This window comes from Simochromis diagramma, unplaced genomic scaffold (genome assembly GCF_900408965.1).
Source record: "Simochromis diagramma unplaced genomic scaffold, fSimDia1.1 OVJJ01000487.1, whole genome shotgun sequence".
NCBI lineage: Eukaryota > Metazoa > Chordata > Actinopteri > Cichliformes > Cichlidae > Simochromis > Simochromis diagramma.
The window spans coordinates 7,380,268-7,400,805 of record NW_024387305.1 but is presented as its reverse complement, the minus strand read 5'-3'; the positions used below and the strand labels follow the sequence as shown (position 1 = coordinate 7,400,805).

Sequence of the window (20,538 nt, the reverse complement as noted above, 5' to 3'; positions counted from 1 at the left end):
AAAGCTTTTTATTAGCCAATCTGTCCACAAAGATCCACAGTACATGTCCTTCACTCATCTCTCATCTTTCACCCTGTGGCAAACTGGATTTTTAAACGTCTCATTTTTGATCATTCCCCCATACTCATAATCGACTGGTTTTCTCTCTCACTGTCTGTTTTTCTCGTCCTCTTTCTCTCTTTCTCACCAGCAAAGTTAATAAAAAAAAAAAAGAATTAGTAATAACACAGCAAGATAGATAAAAAGCGCAGTCTCTATAGCAACTCTCGCCATGATTTGTACAAAGGACAAATGACAAGTGTTTAAAGGGCTGCGGGGCGTTTTAATGTTCAGTTTATGTTTTCTCTCGTCGACTAAGAAGGTCTCGGGAGACCGCAGGAAAAACAGCCATGAAAGAGAAATTACAGAGACAGACCGAGGGAGAGGCCGAGGGAGGGAGAGTGATAGAAATACGTCCTTGGTGATCAATGCATGTGCTATTGTCTGTTCTGTTTCTTTGCCTGCAAGGACGAAAGCAGAGGAGAGGAGGCAAGTGATGCATACGAACAGGGTTTTAAGGGGCTTATAATAAATTCCTGACCAGACCACAAAAAGAAGTAACTGCACTGCTGCTAGTGTTTAGGTGTGTCTCTGTGTCAGGACATGTTTCATACTGTATGTATGAAAATGTTGCTAGACTTTGTCGCTGCTATTCAGGTCTTTTAATTGAATTGACAACCACACTCACAGGAGATTTAACAGGCGACTCACAGGTAAACCATGCAAGTACCAGGCTGGAACCCCTTTTGTATTTGGAATCTCCTGCTCCACAACATCCTAAAATATCTATTGGATTAAAATCTGGGGAGGTCCTTTGAGCACTATGAACTCATAGTCATGTTCAGTTAACCAGTTTGAGATGAAGGGTACACAGTGATCGTGAAGGGATGGACATGGTCGGCAACAGAGTTTCAGCAATACTCAGTTGCTACTAAGGGGCCCAAAATGAGCGAAGAAAATATCCCTGACGCCATTGCAACACCACTAAATACACTCGTGAGACTGGACCAGGAGTTTTGATATTCTGTTTTCTAATTTTGGTGACCGTGTGAGGATTGTAGCCTCAGTCTCCTGTTCTTAGCTGAAAAGGTTTTATGTGTTGTGCATTCAGAGATGCTCTTACTACCTTGGTTGTAAAGAGTGGTTATTTGAGTTACCATTGGTTTCCTATCAGCTCAAAGCAGTGTGGCCATTCTCCTTGAACCTTTGACATCGAGAAGGCTCTTGTGTCCAGAGAACTGCTGCTCACTTGATATTTTTGCTTAATGGGACGATTCTCCAAAAGAGGGAAACCTTAGAAATGGTCATGTGGGAAAAATCCCAGTAGCTCAACTAGGCCAACCGGTCTGGCACCAACAACCCCGCCACATACAAAATTTCTTAATTCACATTTCTCCCATAATCTGATGCTCAGTTTGAACTTGAGCAGGTCATCTTGACCAGTGGTCCCCAACCTTTTTTGCGCCACGGACTGGTTTATGTCCGACAATATTTTCAGGCCAGGCTTTAAGGTGTCGCGGATAAACACAACAAAATAAAACCAGTACCAGTACCAAACAAACCAAATCAAAAAAAAAAAAAAATTCATTCATAACAAACGGGAAAAGACGCAGGGAAACAGAGTTAATGATAAAAACGATAAAAATAACGATAAAAGCGATAAAAACCCTGAAAACCATAAATTTCACACCTCTGGCAGCCCGGTACCAAACGACTCACAGACCATGGCCCGGGGGGTGGGGGCCGCTGATCTTTACTATGTCTACATTCCTAAATGCCATAAGATTAGCTGATTAGCCAATAATGAGCAGCAGAACAGGTACATAATAAATAAATACTTTCAGGATCTGTAAAAAAAATCATAACATAATGGTAAAAAAATTTGCAATTTTATAATGTCTAATTTGCCATAGTTGTAGTACAAAAAATTAATTAGCTGATTTTGGCAGGGTCATGTATGAGACACACACCAATATTCATGAAGTGAGCCAAATAATAACTGACAATGAGCTCATGAAGAAGAAAGAAATATGAGCACTTCCTGATTAGTTTAAATTCAACCTCCATGCTGCTGAAATTTCTCTGGAAGACAAATTAACAATAATTTGTCATAAATGCTTCTTAGTTTGGTGTTCAACTTCAGCTTTAACCTGCTGTACCTGCTGTAGTTGTGTTATTATCAGTATTAGATACTCATGTTTGGTGTTATAGTTTAGTTCATGTCAGACATTAGTACCTATATATCACCCTATGTCAGAATTTGCAGTAGGTGTATTGCAGTTTTCATACAGAAATGTATAGTAGAGCCAAATTATTCCCTGAAAAATAGATAAATAAATAAAAATAAGCCCCGAGCCCTAAAGGCTAAGATGGAGTTGGTGTGAAAGTGTAAACTGCATCACTTATGTGATTATTTCTGTTCTTCACGGGTTTTAAAATGCGTGTTTCTTACTGACAACACTTTAATCCTCTCCTCTGTTTATTATTGTGACATCCTCATCAGCAGTCTGACATGCTTCTTCAGTGTACAGGCTGTCATTCACACTTGCTTTCTGCTTTCCTCACACTGTAAATATCTGTAAATATACTATAGATATGTGTTGAGGTTCGAGACCAAAGAAAAAGAGGCAGACAGACAAATAGACAGAGACAGAAACACCTCAACAGGACAGAAAAATGACCTTTATTTGTCCTTATGAACTGGTGGTAAAAGAAAGAAAGGCACAGATAAGGATGGCAACAACAAGGGGAAGAGGGGAGTCTGCGCCAGATAGTGAAAGAGGCAAAGATAAAAAAAAAGGGCATGCCGGAAAAAGAAAACACACCAAAAAATGAGAGAGAGAGAGCCTTAGCAGCCAGACAAACAGCTCTCTCCACCTTTAATCACCTCCTGCAGGTCAGCTTCTGCCTCGCCTTGACTTGCCACAATCTTCCAACTAACACTGAGCCAAGCCATCAAACAGCTATCTCTTCTTTTGCCTCCCCTTCTCTCTTTTCTCTTCTTTCTCTTTACACAGACAGAAAAGCAGAAAAGACCTTGATGTTTTTCCAATAATTGGCAGCAGAGGTTGACTTTTTTCCCTCTACTCCCCTCCCTCTTTTTCTGTTTATCTTTTTCTTCTGTTTTTTTTGCTCTTCCTCTTCCTTTAGAGATGAATAGTTGGCCCGGGATCAAAGGCAGACCCCAACCAGCCATTCTGACCACCACAAAGGGGCGTTGGGCGCTGGCTTGGGGCCAGGTGCTACACATGGCCACATAGCCAGGGACAAGCCGTGCAGATGGGGCCCGCAGAGCCCTTGTCGCCTCCACCCCCTCTGCTGCATACGAGAGGTCAGCGGCTAAAGTATCAGAGCGTGCGCTTCCTGTAAGACGATCTAGCCTCGTGCAACTGATTCCATTTTGTTCCCATCTGTCTTTGTCTTATATTCATGTTTCAGTTTGTCAGTTTGTTTACTTCCTGCAACTGCTATGCCTTTGTTTCCTTCCTCACCTATCGTGCACTCTTCTTCTCTGACTCTGTTTTTCTTTGCTGTTCCAGAGTATGGATCTGAAAGAAACTGTCTGGCTGTACAACGGGAACAGAACCAGCAGAGGTAAACATTTTTGCCCTTGTGGACAGAAACATGTTTAAATGTTAAAGAAGACCCGACTTGAGTTTAGTCGAACACTTCCCCTTACTCTCAACAGTCCTTGTTTAAATATATAAGTCCTGCAGCCAAGTCCGATGCAGCCGCAGCCAGTACAAATAAATTCTTGTGGAGGACACAAAATGTGGGACAGATAAAACAAATGAACAAGCCCTTGTAGTCCAAATATATATGCAACACCCAGCTTGCTTTTCAACTCCTTCAACTGACACGTTTGCAGAACTTGTCTGAGAGTGGCCAAGATGATGTTACTGAGTCAGAGCAGGGCTATAGTCCACGTGTTTTACACGCAAATTCTTATTTTCTGTATTTCAACAAGTCACGCGTGCCACTGTGCACATCTCTTTCACCAGCAGAATCATGACTATTAAAAATCCATTACACATTTATATCTGTGTTACATCTGCGCCAGTTGCGATATGCTGAGATAGATCACAGTGTGTGACCATCATATTGTTTCGACAATCCAGTTCTTCCCTTAATTATATTTTGTAAGCTGCACATGGGAATCAAGCAGCTAGCCTACTTAACTTGTGTATTTCTGTTTAGATATCTCAGTGTATCATTACTTAAAATAGTAAAATACTATTATCTGGAATTTCTAGAGCAGAAAAGTTCAACAGAAAACTCTGTGACCAGAAGTGAGTGAATTTATGATTTTAGTAAACATTACATGGTGCAATCTTTAACTTTAACTGGTTTGGGGAATGTACAAGTGTCTGAAACAGCGAAAACATCCAGGACATAAAAGAGCTGACATGGATTTATAGGGGTGAAAAAAAGACAACTGCAGTGTTTTTCCATACTCTGCATGCTGTCATCTGTGGATCCCCGGCTTCAGCCATATGTTTAAGATTAGATGTACTCTTTTGTTGGAGGAGAACACAGTCAACAAAGTTCTGCTGCCTCTCCCTCTGGTCATGAATCAACTGGGCTCTGTCCACACTCTCTCCTTATGGTCTTAATTCTATTAAACACAATGATAACACATTTACAGTACGATGATGATGATCGCATGAATAATGTTCCTCTTAATATTTGTGGGCACGTGTTTTTGTTCTGGGGATGTTTGTGTTTAAACTTTGAGAGAAGAATTGGAAAAATTAGAATGACTGGACTGTTTTGTTGATACTTATTGTGCGTATGTATGTGCTTTCACCCCCACACTCTGTGCTACCTGTTCTGTTTGATGTGAATAATTAAGAGTAATTACATATTACAAAAGTTGTATTAAATGATCCAGTGATTAAAAATGTATTTATTTGAATTCTTGGCCACTTGGGGGCAGCAGATTAAATTGATAATCCAGCACTGACATATTATCTGTTATTATATCATTTGTTTAACTGAAAATGGGAATTCAATCATCAGTAACTTGTTACCTTTCCTTTGTTCTTGAAGAGAGAAGAACACACAGAATAATTTGTAAACAACAGAGATTTGCAAACAGCAAAGTCAGCATTAGTTCTTACCGTGCTTCAGAGCTCTGTTTTGTCTCATAAAATATATAATCCCTAGTAGTTTAAAAGAAATACACTGGATCTTTAGCTTCCAAATGCTTCACTGTGTTTACTAGCTAGATAACAAACTTTATCTGTTTGCCATTAGAGGCAGGCCAGGTAGTGTTCGCCTGGTTTGTAATGCAAACAGCTGTCTGATGGTGCTGAATGTGGGTCACAAAAACAAGAACAGTTCGGACTAAAAGATCCAGCCTTTAAAACTAACAGGATGGTACAAATAATTGAAGTTAGTTATATGTTTGTGGATCCCTATGATCGGCCCATTTACTTGAAACCAGCTCAAATGAAACATCCAAGATATCAAAGCAGAAGCCTACCTCACTAAAGCCACTTTCTTCATGTGTCGTCATATCTGTATTTCTATTGTACTTTAATGATATGTTCCCAGATATGCCACTTAGACTGCTAACGCCTCAATAAGACCTTATAGGCTTTCCTTTTATTGTCTTAGTAGGTGTGCAACTCTTGATTTGTATGCTTTTAGCAAAGTTACCAATGTCACTAGCTGGCAGAGCACTGTTGGTTAAATAGACCTACTCTAGCTGTTGCTCAACCTCAACCAACCCTTGTCCACCAAGAACAGCCTTTTCACTGTTATTCTTTAGTGGTATTAAATATAATCACTTCTATTTAAACGATATTATGAACTCAGCCAAAATTGGATTAAAAAAAAATCTGCCTGTGATATGAGCCACATCCCTCATATCACAGGCAGAATCTATTAAACTCAGGTACTGACCCAGATCACTGTCTAAAAACAAAACCCATGGTGTCTGTCCATAAGACTACTCAAAGACTAACGATCTAAATTTTACAAAATTGCATTTGGAAGGTGAAATAATGGCAAATTCAGAATTTGTGTGGTTTCATTTGGCTTACTTTCTCTACAGTTGGGGCAGCCATGATAGAGGTTAGCACGGCTGCCTCACAACAAGAAGATTCCTGGTTTGAACCTCCTCAGCAGCTGTAGCCTTTCTGTGGGGTTTGTATGTGCTCTCTATGTCTCTGATGATGCCATCGACTGCCTTTAGTCTCCAACAAGTAAGCTGTGCTTGTTAGGTTAACTGATGATTCTAAATTTGGCATTTGGTGCAACTTATCCAAGGCGTGTCATCTCTTTCATACAATATCAGCTAGAATAGTCTCCAGAAGAAAGAAAAAAAAAAAAGATTATTGCAGTTTGAATCAAAACTGCAAATGCAGTCTCCTAAATACATGAAATATAGCTACTGTTACGAACACCAAGGAATAACTAAATCGAATATGGTCAAAATAATGTGTTACAGAGTATTTTGGAAAGATCCCCTGTTTAGTAATCTTTTCTGGCTCAAACTAGAAAGTACGTTTGACTCCTCCTTTATTCACACCAGAGCAGGGCTCTGTATGTTTGATTTGGCAGATTTTTACACCAGATTCCTTTCCTGACACAAGCCTGAGGGATTTTTAGACCTCCTCCCAGGACTGAATGAGGGATATTTTTCTTTTTAGGCAAATATGTAAAACAGCAAACTATGAATCCACTTTTCACAATAAGAATAACACATTTTAAAGGACTTTTTAAAGTACTGCTACATGAGTAGGTTCACAGTATAGCTTAGAAAATGTTAACCCCTGCAGCGTAGAGGTCAATAAAGTTAATTAAATGAAACAACATGGCAGACTTAATATAGAAAAAGCAGTTAGTTCCAACTCAGATAATGGCCCACTTAGCACAGAGAGCTTACTAATTAAAAGAGCAGAAAAATTATAATGCAGTTACCTAAATAGGGTCAACTGGTTGGTTGTTTAGCTTCAGTGGTAACTTCTCAGCTGTTAGACAATTATGAGCAAAGAAGGCTGATGTTGTTTTTCTGTAATAATGGGCATTATTTTCACTTTTATGTGTTCCTCCTACAGAGAAAATAGGCCTGATCTCTCCCTTTGTGGTTGCTCCAACTGCTCACTTCTACCACCCACACAACACATTTTCCCAGGCAACAATGTTCCTACAAAGTTTACACACAATAAATAACGATATGCCCAAAGCAGTTAGCAGTGGCCCCGCTCTCCGTTTCCTGGCTGGAGTTGAAATGAAATGGTAATTTTGACTTGAGGAGGATTTCAAAGGGATGGCCTCTACTTTTCATCTTGGTGCATACCACGAGCTCGCCGACACATTCACGCTGGGATTTGAGGAAAAAAAGAAGAAGAGAAAAAAAGGCCGAATTTTAAGTTTTTCTATGAACTTCCTTCTTTCTTTTTACTGCCATCTCCCCACAGAAAAAGAGATGTAACATTGTTGAGATCTCTCCCCCAGATGGACAGCATTTATATAAACAACCACCCCCGGTTCACAGAACGTTTGATTGATGTGTCATTGTCCAAAGATTGTTTCCAGGCATTTGAATAGATAATTCAGAGTATTTGATGTAGACATTTTTCTTCAAAGAGCCAAAGGTCAGATGTGGGGGTAGAGCAAGGGTGTCCTCCATCTCCCATGCTATTTTTGCATCCAAGGCTCCAACTAGCTTGTCTGCTTCTCACAGGGGAGATTGACTGACACTTGAATCATTCTTCTGCTTAAGATTACAATGTGGCTTCCAAAACTCTGTCGAAAAAGAGATCTCCCTGCAAACTAATGCAAATACCTTTGTCTGAAACAGCAGACCGTAACACTGTTTGGATGTTTCTTGTGTCTCTTTGTTTTCTAGTTCAGCCTACAGTCAGATAGACTGGAGCGAGACCAAAGATACAGTGGATGGATTGAGGAAGAACTCCATTATCTCAGCAGCAAGGAATAAGAAATGGAATTAAAACAGCCGAAACAAGGTTTGTCACACCTCAGCAGCGCTGGCTCCTATCTTCCAGAGGGTACTACACTATACAAAATGGGCTATGGCCATTTTCTCATATGAACTTAAGACGATATCAGGAGAATGACGTTTTTTAAAAGAAATCCATAGTTGTTCTTTCTTATTTGTAGCACACAGCAGGAGATAGTCTGCTTCAGCCACTACTGCATTATTGGAAATACTCAGTGTGGATCTGGTAAAGAAACCACTTGAAAGGATCTTGCCCGAGGTAGCACCAGACTGTTCTCTGTACTGTTATATCAACTCAGCCCTACACGACACAGACTTTGTGTTAGGGGGCTGGCATGTTAAAGTCTGGCCAATGTCCAATCCAGCAGTTGGAGTCTCTCATGCACCTCTGTTGGATAATGCCTAGAAAAACATCCAGAACTGCAATATTGCAATAGGTGTGTAGAAAAAATCAAAACCATCTCCAAATTGTTCCGTGTCTTATCGCTTTCTTCACAGTCTTAATTATGTTCACCCAGCATTGACAGCAATATCGAGGGGACGCTTTTTTGGTGTTGGCAGTCACATTCCAAAGTCAGTGAGCCTTGAAAAAAGTTTCCAGATGACAAACGCCGTGTGTGGAAAAAAGGAAAATAAATACACAGTGGTGTCTTCATTATCTCCGAGCTCCACGGCCTATGAAAGAGGCCAGGGTTAATTGCTGTTGATTAGACGTCAGTATGCATGGCTGAGTGAGCATGCAGATCTCACTGAGGGGGCCACAGAGGGAGAAGAGGAAAGGATGAGGTCACTCACACATAGCGATATGAGATCAGTGTCAAGTGTTCTTCTGTTGTGGGTTTAGGTGGCTGGGAAGCAGATTAGGAATATAAATGAGGCGACGTATTTTATAAGTCTTTGGGTGTGGTTACTGTCGCTGTGTTTGCCGATGGCTTTGGTTCATAAATTTGTTTATTATTTTGCTGTATTATTCATCCATCCAGCTATGTGCCATTAAATTTGTGTGGCTCTCAATATTGTCCAGACAACAAACGTAGAAGTGTTTGTTGGGAAAACACATTTATATATTTATCTAATAATATCTGAAATTGGTCGGAAATGTATTAAATTAATTATTCATCACAACTCATTTGAGTTTTAAGGAAATATCTGTGGGTGTGCAAACTGCTGTCTTCAGCTATCTTTGTGTTCTAGTTAATCAGTGTGCCGCTTCCTTTTCATATAAAAACTGTTAATTAAAGGGAATCTATTCTCATATCTGCTCATCGATATGCTCATTTCCATTCATTCTTGAGCTCTTTAACGAGTCAGTTAAATATGATCATGTAATATCTTATAGTGGTCATTGATTCAACCACTAAGTTTATCCCCTGTTGGAACAAGCAGTGTTATGTTATACTGTTGCAAACAGAAGATTTGAACAGCAGGTGAGCTGTCTCAACTCTGCACTTTGAGGAATTGCTGAGTTTTCACGGGACAGTCCAGCAGATGGCCTCACGTCTGACTCTAGAATTCTCTGATATACCGAGGAGTACAGGACCAACTCAGTCACCGCACTGTGCCCCTGTCCTATTGCCCAAACCATTACTCTTCCACCACCATGCTCGACTCTAAGAAGAAGGATGATTGTGCTGATGTGCCAAACAGTTCTACTTTGGTCCTATCTATATAAAAGACATTATTACAGAAATCTAGTGGTTTGTTCAGCAACTTTGTAAACCTAAGCCTTATAGCCACGTTCATCTTTAGTGAAGCTGCTTTCTCCTTATAACCCCTCCAGACAGGGCACACGTCTTCATCTTTATCTGGTTGTCTGACACCTGCAGACTTTAAGGAGTAGCTCTTGTGTTTTTTGCAGTTTTTCTGAGCATAGCATGTTCTGATGTTCTATTATTGTGACATTGTGTTAACACACACTTGGATGGTCCAGACAAGCAAACTGCTAAAGCTTCAGCTTTCTTAGAGGTGGTGACATTTGCTGTTGGTCAGTTATTAAAGTGAACCTGGCTGATACTTCTTGTTTTGATTCTGATTGAAGCATTAAGCGTGTACACATATTTTTATTGGACTGCATAAAGCCAGGCAAAAACTTTTTGACTGTATGCTGCTCTGATTTTTTTTTAATTTTGGATTTTTTTTATTGTGCTTGTATTTGCATATGTAACTATACCTATACTCTGTGTGCAAAACACAAAATAAGAAAATGCAGTAAAGGTCATTTTAAAGAAGTAAGACATTTTGCTTGGTGACCTTGTAGAGTATCAGTACTTATGGGTTTGATTTTGGCCTCGAATTAGTCAAAAAACCAAACTTCCCTCTAAAAGTCTTGTTTTAGTCAATCAACAATATTCCAAGAGGGACTCTTTAATACAGTTAGTTATAGTATTCCCACCATGGATTGACCATAAACCTTTGAGAAATAAAATTTCCATAACTCTAACCTATATAAAATGTTAACATCCTGACCCTAATATGCTAAGCATTGCGTTCAATATACTATTGTGCGTGTAAAAGATTAGCATGTTAGCATGATGTTAACATTTTGCCCAGAGTATGAGCGTGTTTAAACACAGCCACACGGAGCGGCTAGCATGGCTTTGGATTAAAGTCGAGCATTGAGTAAAGGTTCCTACTCTTGTACAATGTAAACCACCATCAACAAGACTTGCGGGCTCTTGCTAGTATGTCTTAATAACGATGTCTGTCTCCTTTTGTGTGTAAAAGATAAACAAGCCCTTAGGTCAACCCTGGGTTATATTTGCCTTTCATGCGTGATTTTATCGCTCTGTTGCATTCGTAGCCAAAATAATAACCACAGTAGAGGTGATTTAGACAGAAGCAGGAATGACAAGCAGACAGTGGAGGGCAGGACGCTGTAACCTTCACACCGTTCAAGAGAGCGAGAGCTTGCTTTGTTTAAATTTCCCAGATCAAAGGCTGCAATGCAAATTCCTGCAGCTTCCACGCTGCCATTTGATGTTTCAGGGAGCCAAATTATTGTGGTGATTACAGTAGCTGTACACAACCGGTGGAGCAGGCCAAACAAGGGGCCTTGTTGTGACTCTCAATTAGTGGTGTGACATCTCGGCACCCAACGTCTGAGAAGCGCCTAACAATAAGAGAGGCTGTTTGGGCTGATAAAGTGATTTGGCTTGGTGCGGCCCTTTCATCTGCACCGACAGTGGGGTATTTGAGGCTTCTGGGTATTCTCCCTGCACATCCTCACACCTCCCTTTATTGTGACAATAGCGCCACTGTGTTCAGCGTTTCAAAGAGGCTATAGACCTACTTACTCTGTGAGCAACTTATGTCTGTTGTCACTTAGAAGAGTTTTAATGATTTCGAGGCATCTATAACAATAAATTATAGATGATAAACTGAAATAAAGGCCTGCAGGGAAGCATTAATTAAAGAATACAGGATCGCATGTATTATTTTATAAACCTCTCTTTCAGAACATGCATTAGATACCGCACCATTAGCAGAGGACCATTCAGCGTTCTCTGAATAACCGCAGACACACACAGCCTTCTATGAAGTTGTCGATGTTTTTTTGTTTGCATGTTATTGAAAGCCACAGTGAGTTGAAAGGATAACTTTGCCTGTGGGAAGGACAGAGCACCAGAGGATCAGGTTCAGCTATATTTCTGATAACACTTTGCATTCTGCAGACACCAATGACAGCTCTGATGCCTCGCGTTTGATTGTCTCTTTCATGTTCTCCTCCCGCCGTCGGTGTAAGCAGCAGCACTGGAGGTGGAGGTGAAGCGATGGCAAGCGATGGAGGGAAGATTGAGATGTGTTTCTGTCAGTGTGACGGACAGAGGCACTGGAAGGATGTTGGTTTTTATTCTTTTCATAGATGTAACAGCGAAATAATCCAAATAACCCTCGTGGAAAAGCTATGTACAAAAGCATTAAGACGGGAATCTTTCAGTGCGAGGTAGTACTGTATGTGCAAGAATAGATTTGGCTCACTGTTTCTCGTGGTGCTTCCGACACATGCCCGCTGTGGAAAGCCTGGAATAATAGGATGAGACTAGTGATAGTTTAGTTCATCCTCATTCTCAAGGCTTCAAATAAGACAGTTTTATCAAGTTTTATTGTGGAGAAAAAATGCCTGATCCCTATAAACTAAATAGTACTTTAGGACTAAATTAAGTTGCTATGTCCCCAAAGAGCCAATCAACAGCTGAAAATGAACCAAACATGTTGTTGTGCTGACGTACACATACAGGAGAGGTTCACAGCCGTATAAGAAGCAGTGCTATGAAACATTTGGCAGAAACAAGCTTCTTAAATCATATTTTAGGACAAAGTTGCTAAACATGGAAAGACATTTTCTACGATTTGAATTTCAGTTCTATTTGTGCATTTTTTATGTTTCACTGATCCTTGAAATTAAAACGTGTGGTCGTTTATTTAGATAGAGGCATCAAAATTACATTTACTTTTGATCCATGTTTAGTGGTGAGCCTTCCTTCTAGAAGACCTCCTGGCTGCTGTACCTGTCATTTACTCCACAGTACTTCTGCAGCCTCTTAATATGACCTCCACTGTTCTTTAAAAGGGGGCCATTTTCATATGTCAGTTAAATATTTTCATGGAAATTGCATCAACTCACCTTGCGTGCAGTATTTGATGCTCTGGGATAAAAACACGTTTGTTTCCTATGTTTTTCCTCTTTTAGTATAATCGTATCCTTTAAAAGCACATAAACACTGTGATTGTAAGAAAGGAATTATAATCAGAGGCCGTCGAAGCTCAGAGAATCACAATTTTGCAGGCTGTCTGAGACCTGCAGTGTTCCTTTCCTATCGTCCCATACGCAGAACATTATGCTGACCTGGAAATTCGTATTCACCACTGTGAGAAAGAAACCCCCGAAACGCTCCTTCTTTCTAAAAGAAACATATAACAGTATTAGATCTAGTTTAATTACACAGGGGCTTGCGGATGGGCCCCTCATCTCTCTCGGCGGTGAAAATGCTTAACGTTTGTTGTTGGTTCAAGGCTCTGTAAAGGATGTGCTGGCATGTGTAGGGTTCTGGCAGAGAGGAAACTTGTGGTGGGGGGGTGAACTGTTATTGTTTGAAAAGCGTGTAAGCGGCCTTCACAATACCGCATCCACGGAAATGAAGCAAAGACAGAGCGCGAGGGAGAGAAAAAGGCAGAGAGAGAGCAAGAAAGAAAAAAAAAGTCTTACGAAGCTTTGACTGACGACTTAACAGGCGAAACCGAATTTGTCTTTTGCCGGGAGATGTCAGATGCCTTGCCAGTGAGAGAGAGAGAGATGGAAAGAGAAAGACAGAGAGAGAGAGAGACCAAAAACACACCACAGAATCTCTCTTGCGTCTTTTTCACCCTCTTCTTTCTCCTCCGGTTTAAGACGGCTCGGTGAATGCAACAACATCAAAGGCCTAGCACTCAGAATGTACATTGTTGTTCCAGTAACCACATGAAACAGACAGAGAGAGAGATGGAGAAAGGCTCAGAGAGATGGAGCAAGTTCTTTTTCCTCTTTCTTCCCTTGTACATAAATAGGGAGCTATGGAGGGAATCGGTTTAGAAACGGTGGAAGATTAACTCTTTTATCTCTTCATTTCAAACGTCCTCCGTATCCACATCCTCCACATGCTAACCACCGTCAGGATCGTCATGCCTGACCAACACTACTACAAAGGAGAGGTGTCTTCTGTATTAGGACACGTATAACTCCTCCACAAACAGAGCTGATGAGAGCAGAAATAGAGCCGAGGAGGAGGTTTATACAGCTTCATTCCTGACTCATTGTCATTAAGAAAGCCCTCTGTAATCGGAGCTAAACTTAGAAAGGAGCAGGCTCTTTCTCTGCCGCAGACATTCCACATGTGTATGAAAGAGGAACATAACGAAACAGTCCCGAGCTTGAGCCTCAACGTAACGTAACAGGCTTTATTCCTGCCTGGCCTTATCTTTACACAGAGACCACCCAGGAGCAACAAGTCAGTTCTCACCTTTAGTCTGTGTGTGTGTGTGTGTGTGAGGTTTGTACTTTATAAGTGTACAGCTGTGTCTGTATACAAGTCCTATGCTTTTATGTGTGTGTGTTTGTGTGTCTGTGAATGAATGTGTTTTCTCTCTGTGTGTGTGTGTGTGTGTGTGTGTGTGTGTGTGTGTGTGTGTGTGTGTGTGTGTGTGTGTGTGTGTGTGTGTGTGTGTGCGCGCACTTCTACCTCCCACCATCTGGGCCCTGTTTGGAGAGATTTTCTGTAAAAATCACAGTCACGCCGTGGCAGGATTACCACTGTGAAAAGCAGCACCTGGAAGAAACTCAGTGCTCCTGCTCCTTTCCCTCAGATGCTCAAAGAAGTTTCTGGCTTCCCAGCTTGAGGCGCAGGATTTGTTTTTGACCTACATGGGCGTCCTAGGCCTCGTGTTCCCTTCCAAAAAGCAAAAAAAAAGAAAAGAGCAAAGAACACATCTGAAATTCACACTAGGCTACATTCAGCAAGGTTACAGTATCACCACATTACAGTAGATAAACAACTGCAAGTGTGTGTGTGTGTGACTGTGGATGTGCGTTTGCACCATATAAATATATATATTTCCATTTTTTATAATTGTGAGCCAGGACATGGATGATTATCCACAGTGAGATGTAAGCCTGTGAATGAAAGAGTTCAATAATCCCAGATGGAAATTGAGTCGGAGCATCTTCACTGAAGATTTCCCATTAGAAAGAATCTTAGTCCAGGATTAGCCACAATTAAAACTGTTTTGATGTTCCCACACATACACACAAGCGGGCCTTTCATATTTGCGTTGCCATATAGAGACGAATCAATTGCCTGAATACAAGAAGAAGTATTCGAGTGAAGAGACACGTAGCAGCTAGGTTGGATGTTCGCTTTTATTTCTACGGCATGCCATCCAGAAAATGGTTCTATAAACTGTCGTGTAACGGGAGTGAGACGTCCAAATTTTTTGATGGCTTCACTTAGCAGGTCTTAGATGCTATAAAGGAAATAACTCGTTTTAAAAAGACTCAAGAACTCCTCGAGCTACAAATACTGCAGATAAACTGCTTTTTTCATTTCTTTCAGATTCTTATTTTTGCTGATTGGTGCGAAGGAATTACAATTGTTCTTCATATCTCATTGCACACTTAAATCAGTTTTGCTTTTTTTTTTATCTACAAAATGTAAAGCCATCATATAGAAACGTTGATGATGAGTATTTGGCAAAGTCCCTTGAAAAGCAAGTCTCACAACTTGACAGTCATCATCTGTGGACTCTGGGAATTTATCTTGAAATCTCTATCTAAATAAATCTGGTGATAAACATCATTTTAATTTCAGTGGGCACGGCGACATTGAATCTCCTGTCAGATCTGATAACATTTCAAAGGTTTCTGTCAGTTTTACCTAAGAATCTGGTCTTTAAGTGATGGCATATGAACCCTGCTTCTGGGTCCAAACTACTCTGCATTTATTAAGGCTATTGTGTTTTTAACATATTTTAATGCTCTGTATCCTGTACAAGCCCCTAAAGGTCAATGATCACTGTCCACCTCTATCACATTTTATTACTACTGTTCATTTTAAAGCTCAGTTTTTAAAACCTTACGATGTAACCACAGCCCAGCACATGCAGCAGTATATTAATGACTTGTGGATGGATTATCTCGGTTGTTCTCCTGACTGAAGTTTGGTCCGTTTACAGCATCCTGCCATGCAACTGCATTTGTCCCTAACCGTCGGGAATCCTCGCGATAACTTTTATCAGGTGGAAAAAAGTTAGCGTTCATCCTCCAGCTTCACTGTGTTTATATTATGCTAACATAGCTGTGTCGCTAGCCATCACGTAGCACATCATTATATACCAGCCAGCCTATGGTGACCAACCATCCTCTTTCCCCCACTTTTAATGTTCTGTCCGAGGCGTCCAGGGGGATTTTGGAGATTGATGAAAATGTCCGGGTTTTCCTACAGAGGACTCATATGTTTGATGTCATCCCTGAGCTGCTGCTTTGTGAGTTGTTGTTCTGCGCTCAGACAGGACAGACAGCGCGCAGCAGCGTCCCTGATGATGTTTAAAAGATGCCAAAGCACAACTGCAGCTTTTCAGACGAACTGCAAAGAGATTAGGCCTAATTTCTGTACCATTGTTCAATTCCAGAGGTTTTTCAAGTTATTTGTTTGCCCCTGTTGACTTGTAAAATCTTATATGACATTTTTTGTTTCACCATTCATTAACCGCACAGAGAAGGCATCGTTTAAATATGTTAAAATTTTCTTCTTCATGTTCTTCATGTGTCCTCTTTTTTGAAAATCAAAATATGGTCACCCTAAGCTTGCCAAACTTCAGTAACACTACAAACCTCACTGCTGTTTAGTTTTCTGTCTTCGTTTACGTCGGAAGCAAAAGCAGAGCTATACGTTTTAATTTTTTCAGAGCGTGGCATATTATGCTTGGGTGGAAACTAGTGAGCTAACTTCCTGCTAACTTCTAACTCTGTTAAAATCTGTTTTGTTAAATGACCGTGAAACTCTTCCAGAGGTGCGCCTGTGTGCATGCTTCAGGGGAACAAAGAGTTAGTGTATTTTCATTTCGACCATTTTCTTCTTGATGGTCTTAACGACCATTGTTAGCATTTCAGAATTTTGAGTGCGTGCCTTATCGTGTCCTCCATATTAAATGATATATTAAATACATGGATACACAACATAATGAGCCAACATCTTCTTTTAACTGGTTTAGTATTTGTCTGTCCCATCCAGTTCTATATCCAAAATCACGACTTTATGTAACTGCTGTTAAAGTTTCCTTACAGGTTGTGTATTAATATGACTTGTTTTGTCTACTGCTTTGTGCAGACCTTCTTGCTGATCTCATTGTCATCATTGTCAGCCCAGCGTGGCTATGTGGCCCTTAAGCCATCAAACAACAACAGATGTGCAGGGGGAAAGTTGTTGGCTTAAAGAAGACCCCAGTCCAAATGCGTGTGCAAATACTGTAGCATTACTGCGTATAGCAGACAAAGCTGTGTCTCTAATTACTAAGACAATTAAGTGTGAGCATGAAGCCGAGGAGAGGAACTGCGGTTTAGGGTGAGTGGGTGGTTCGATGTGTCTTCTTTTCCCAGACCCAGTTCAACTAATATGAGGAGTTAGCCATGAAAACAAGTGTCAGAGCGACAACAGATTGTTTCATCCCACAGCATGACTGTGGAGGCAACCAGTAGAGTGAAGTCTCAACATAAAGACAAGCTTGTCTAAATGTTTTTGCTCAGTTCCACAGTGTTTCCTCCTCCAACAACAGCAGCTCTAAAAATACACATTCGAATGCACCTCAAAACACACTCTGATGCCTTTCTTGGTAGTTTCCCCTTCTTCTTCCCTGCAGCAGTAGAGACCAGATGCATAATTACACATTTTAAATGATCAAAACTGTGCAGTCTGGTGAGTCTGCTAAATACAGCCAGTGTTTCATAATGCCAAGGAACTCGTATTAGGAAGACTTTTTTTTTATTGTGAATATCACTTCACCAAATGCAGTAATATCCTGACTTTGAGTCCCCTCAGACTGGACTTGTGTTATTTTACAGAAATAACCTGCGACACAGACCCAAAAAAGAAAAGGAAACTGATCATTGTGGTGACTGTGTACAATGTTAGTAATTGGCATTAAGGATAATTTGTGCTAAATCCAAATTAAATACCCGATATTCTCCACAATTGTCTGTTTTTCATGGTTATTTGCTGGTGGAAAGAAAAAAAAATGTGTGATAGTAATTTGTATAACAGCACTCAGAAATATAAAAACATTTTTGTCATCACACAAGTGCCCAAATAGCAATTAGCTTATGCAAACTGCTGATTGAAGCTTGGTCCACATACTGACTCATGTTGGCTAGGTAACGCTCTAACGCTAAGGGTGCAACCCTCCACAACAGTCCCAGTTTCTCATATGACCCCTTGGGTAAATTAATTGCCCAGCCCTGATGGAGCCCTGCAATGTATTTACCACCTCCTCAAATGTAGCCTCTCCTGTAATTGGCAGTGCTTCAATTGCCCACCTTGAAGTTGAGAAAAGTTTCAAAACTTCACATCGCCAGCGGTTACTTCTCCTGTTGCTGCTTGAAGTCTCTGAATGTCATTGATTTTCTATGGTCTCTGGGCCCACGTCGCTTCTGGTTGCTTGATGTGTGGACACCCCCTTTAGCTTGCCTCGTGTGTGGTGTCACACGTCAAGCATGCCCGCCACAAAGAATTGAAACAACTCATAGATGTGCACCCTCCAAAAGCTCTGGATGTTCAATAACACACAGCAAACATTACTATTTCATGTTTTTTCCTTTTTTACTAGCACCATACTGCTCCGTAGAAGCTTTTTCAAAATCAGAACGCAAGATTTTAACAAAGGCTGACACAAAAATTTGTCTAAGCCTGAGTTTTGGATAACCCTTGATGACATCACTACAACACAGTTTGAGTAAAGAGAGAAAGAGAAATGCAGGGAAGAAATGGTATTGGAAATGAGGAGTGGAATCGCCATTTTAAATGTCAGAAATAAATCTTTGATTTTTGAATACGTTTACATATTTCTCTTTTTTAAATTGTACTCTTTTAAAAAAAGGTTTTGAAAATCTATTTGGGGTATTGAAAAAGGTTTTTGAACTGAGGTTTTGAACATGCAGTTGGTGGGGATAGGCTAATTGGTAACTCTAAGTCTACGTCTATGCTAATCAGGATAAGTGAAACGCTCCACGTCCACACTATCGTTTTTGATGGTTTTCATCCACACTGAAAACACTATGTTCCTGTACTGCGCATGCGTGAAACGTAAGACCATTTACCTGCATCATTTCCGTCTGCGGTTTATTTACTTTCCGGCTCTTTGAAACGTCGCAGCAAAATGTTGAGGAAAAGTGCCAAGTTTTATCTGGATCTATCTGGAGCAGGTACAAACTGATATTAATCTTTAATGGGGCTGTCAAAATTGAGAGCAAACAAAACAACTGCTGTACAATATCGTCCACCATCTTAGTTGAATTGGTCACATGACTGCATCATATGACTAATATGCATCATCGTTTTCGAGAGCCTCCGTTTTCGCAGTCCACACTGCGACGCGAAAACAGCGTTTTCTCAGGTGTGAATCTGAGTGCGAATGTTTGTCTGTGGCTACGTCCACACTAATGCGTTTTCTCTCCGCTTTGGCCTCCCGTCCACACTGAGACGGCGCTTTCCTCAAGGAAAAACGCGGCTGTCTCGTTGCAGCGTGGACACACAAAAACGCAGACTTTCTAAAACGATGACGTATTTTAGTCATGTGATGCAGTCATGTGACCAAATAAACAAAGATAGTGCAGTGCATTATATAGCGGTTGTTTTGATTGCTCTCAATTTTGACTGCCCTAAAAAAGACGAATATCAGTTTGTACATGCTCCAGATAGCTTTTTTTCAAATTCTTTAAGTTTCACTCACTTTTGCGCAGGGCTGGAACGTAAGCGTTTTCATCCATTTCAGTGTGGACACACGACTCTGTGAAAACGACTGAAAACGCTAGTGTGGACGCGGAGCGTTTTCAGATGAAAACGCCGTTTTCAAATCTATCTGGGCTAGTATGGACGTAGCCTGTGTCTATATGTCAGCCCTGCAATAGAGGGGCAGCCTGTGGAGGATGTATCCTGCCTCTTGCCCTAAGACAGCTGGGATAGGCTCCAGCTCCCCAGCGACCTTGGAAAGGATAAGTGGAAGAGAATGGATGGGATGGGTGGGTTTTCATTTTAAATTAAATAATAAATTACTTTAGTAATGTTTAAATAAATAAAATGATTAAAAATGAATTTACTGTTTTAATACATTATTGAAGCACAAAATGCACGTGGCTCTTTTGGTCCTCCAAACTTTGGAGTCCAAATCTAAGGCGAGGCTCCTAACAGAGGGATTTCAAATGCTTTTTATGCTCCTCAGGAGTATCTGGCACTTTTATTTCACCCGTGCTCTGCCTTTGGTTTAAAGTCTATAAAGCTATAAAATGAAACTCTCAGAATCATGATGTAATAGGATTATGAGCTCATCCTGCCTCCTAGAACCAGCTGAATTTGCATTATTAAAGATTTGGCTATAGATTATATAGTGAAGAAATATTTGAGTATAGTGACTGTTGCTCTACTCCTCTGAAGTGAAGAGGGTGGGATATACTATTGAAAGCTGTGCTCTGAGATAATATGCACAAATATCAGAGCACACACGATTGCTTTATCAAATGGCATCACTGCACTGCTGCAGTTAAAGTTCTTCTGGTCTGGGACTGCACGCATGACTGTTTTCTTTATTCAGAGAGTGTATTTCTTTCAGCAGTACCAGGAACACTCACACAAAAAACACTCTCTCCATTCACATTCTGCACCCCCTCGACCCCACAGCCCCGTGTCACTGTTTACCATTTTGCTGTCCGCCCTCTCTCTTGACCCCGTCACCCTCTGCTTGGTGTCTGGCAGCATCAGCGTCTGATGTTCCTGACATCATCTGTCACAATG

The 20,538-nt window shown here is 40.7% G+C and overlaps 1 protein-coding gene across 3 annotated transcripts in view; it reads left to right on the top strand.

Moving 5' to 3' along the window:
• The window catches only part of LOC120716856 (axin-2-like), an 86,560-nt gene that overhangs the window by 24,467 nt on the left and 41,555 nt on the right, over nucleotides 1–20,538 (top strand). For 2 of the 3 annotated variants that reach the window (XM_040004514.1, XM_040004513.1), the window contains exons 3-5: nucleotides 3,190–3,404; nucleotides 3,579–3,633; nucleotides 7,898–8,015. The gene's annotated coding sequence lies outside the window, so the exon portion shown is untranslated. The remainder of the gene's footprint in view (nucleotides 1–3,189; nucleotides 3,405–3,578; nucleotides 3,634–7,897; nucleotides 8,016–20,538) is intronic. The other variant, XM_040004515.1, reaches the window with a different exon arrangement.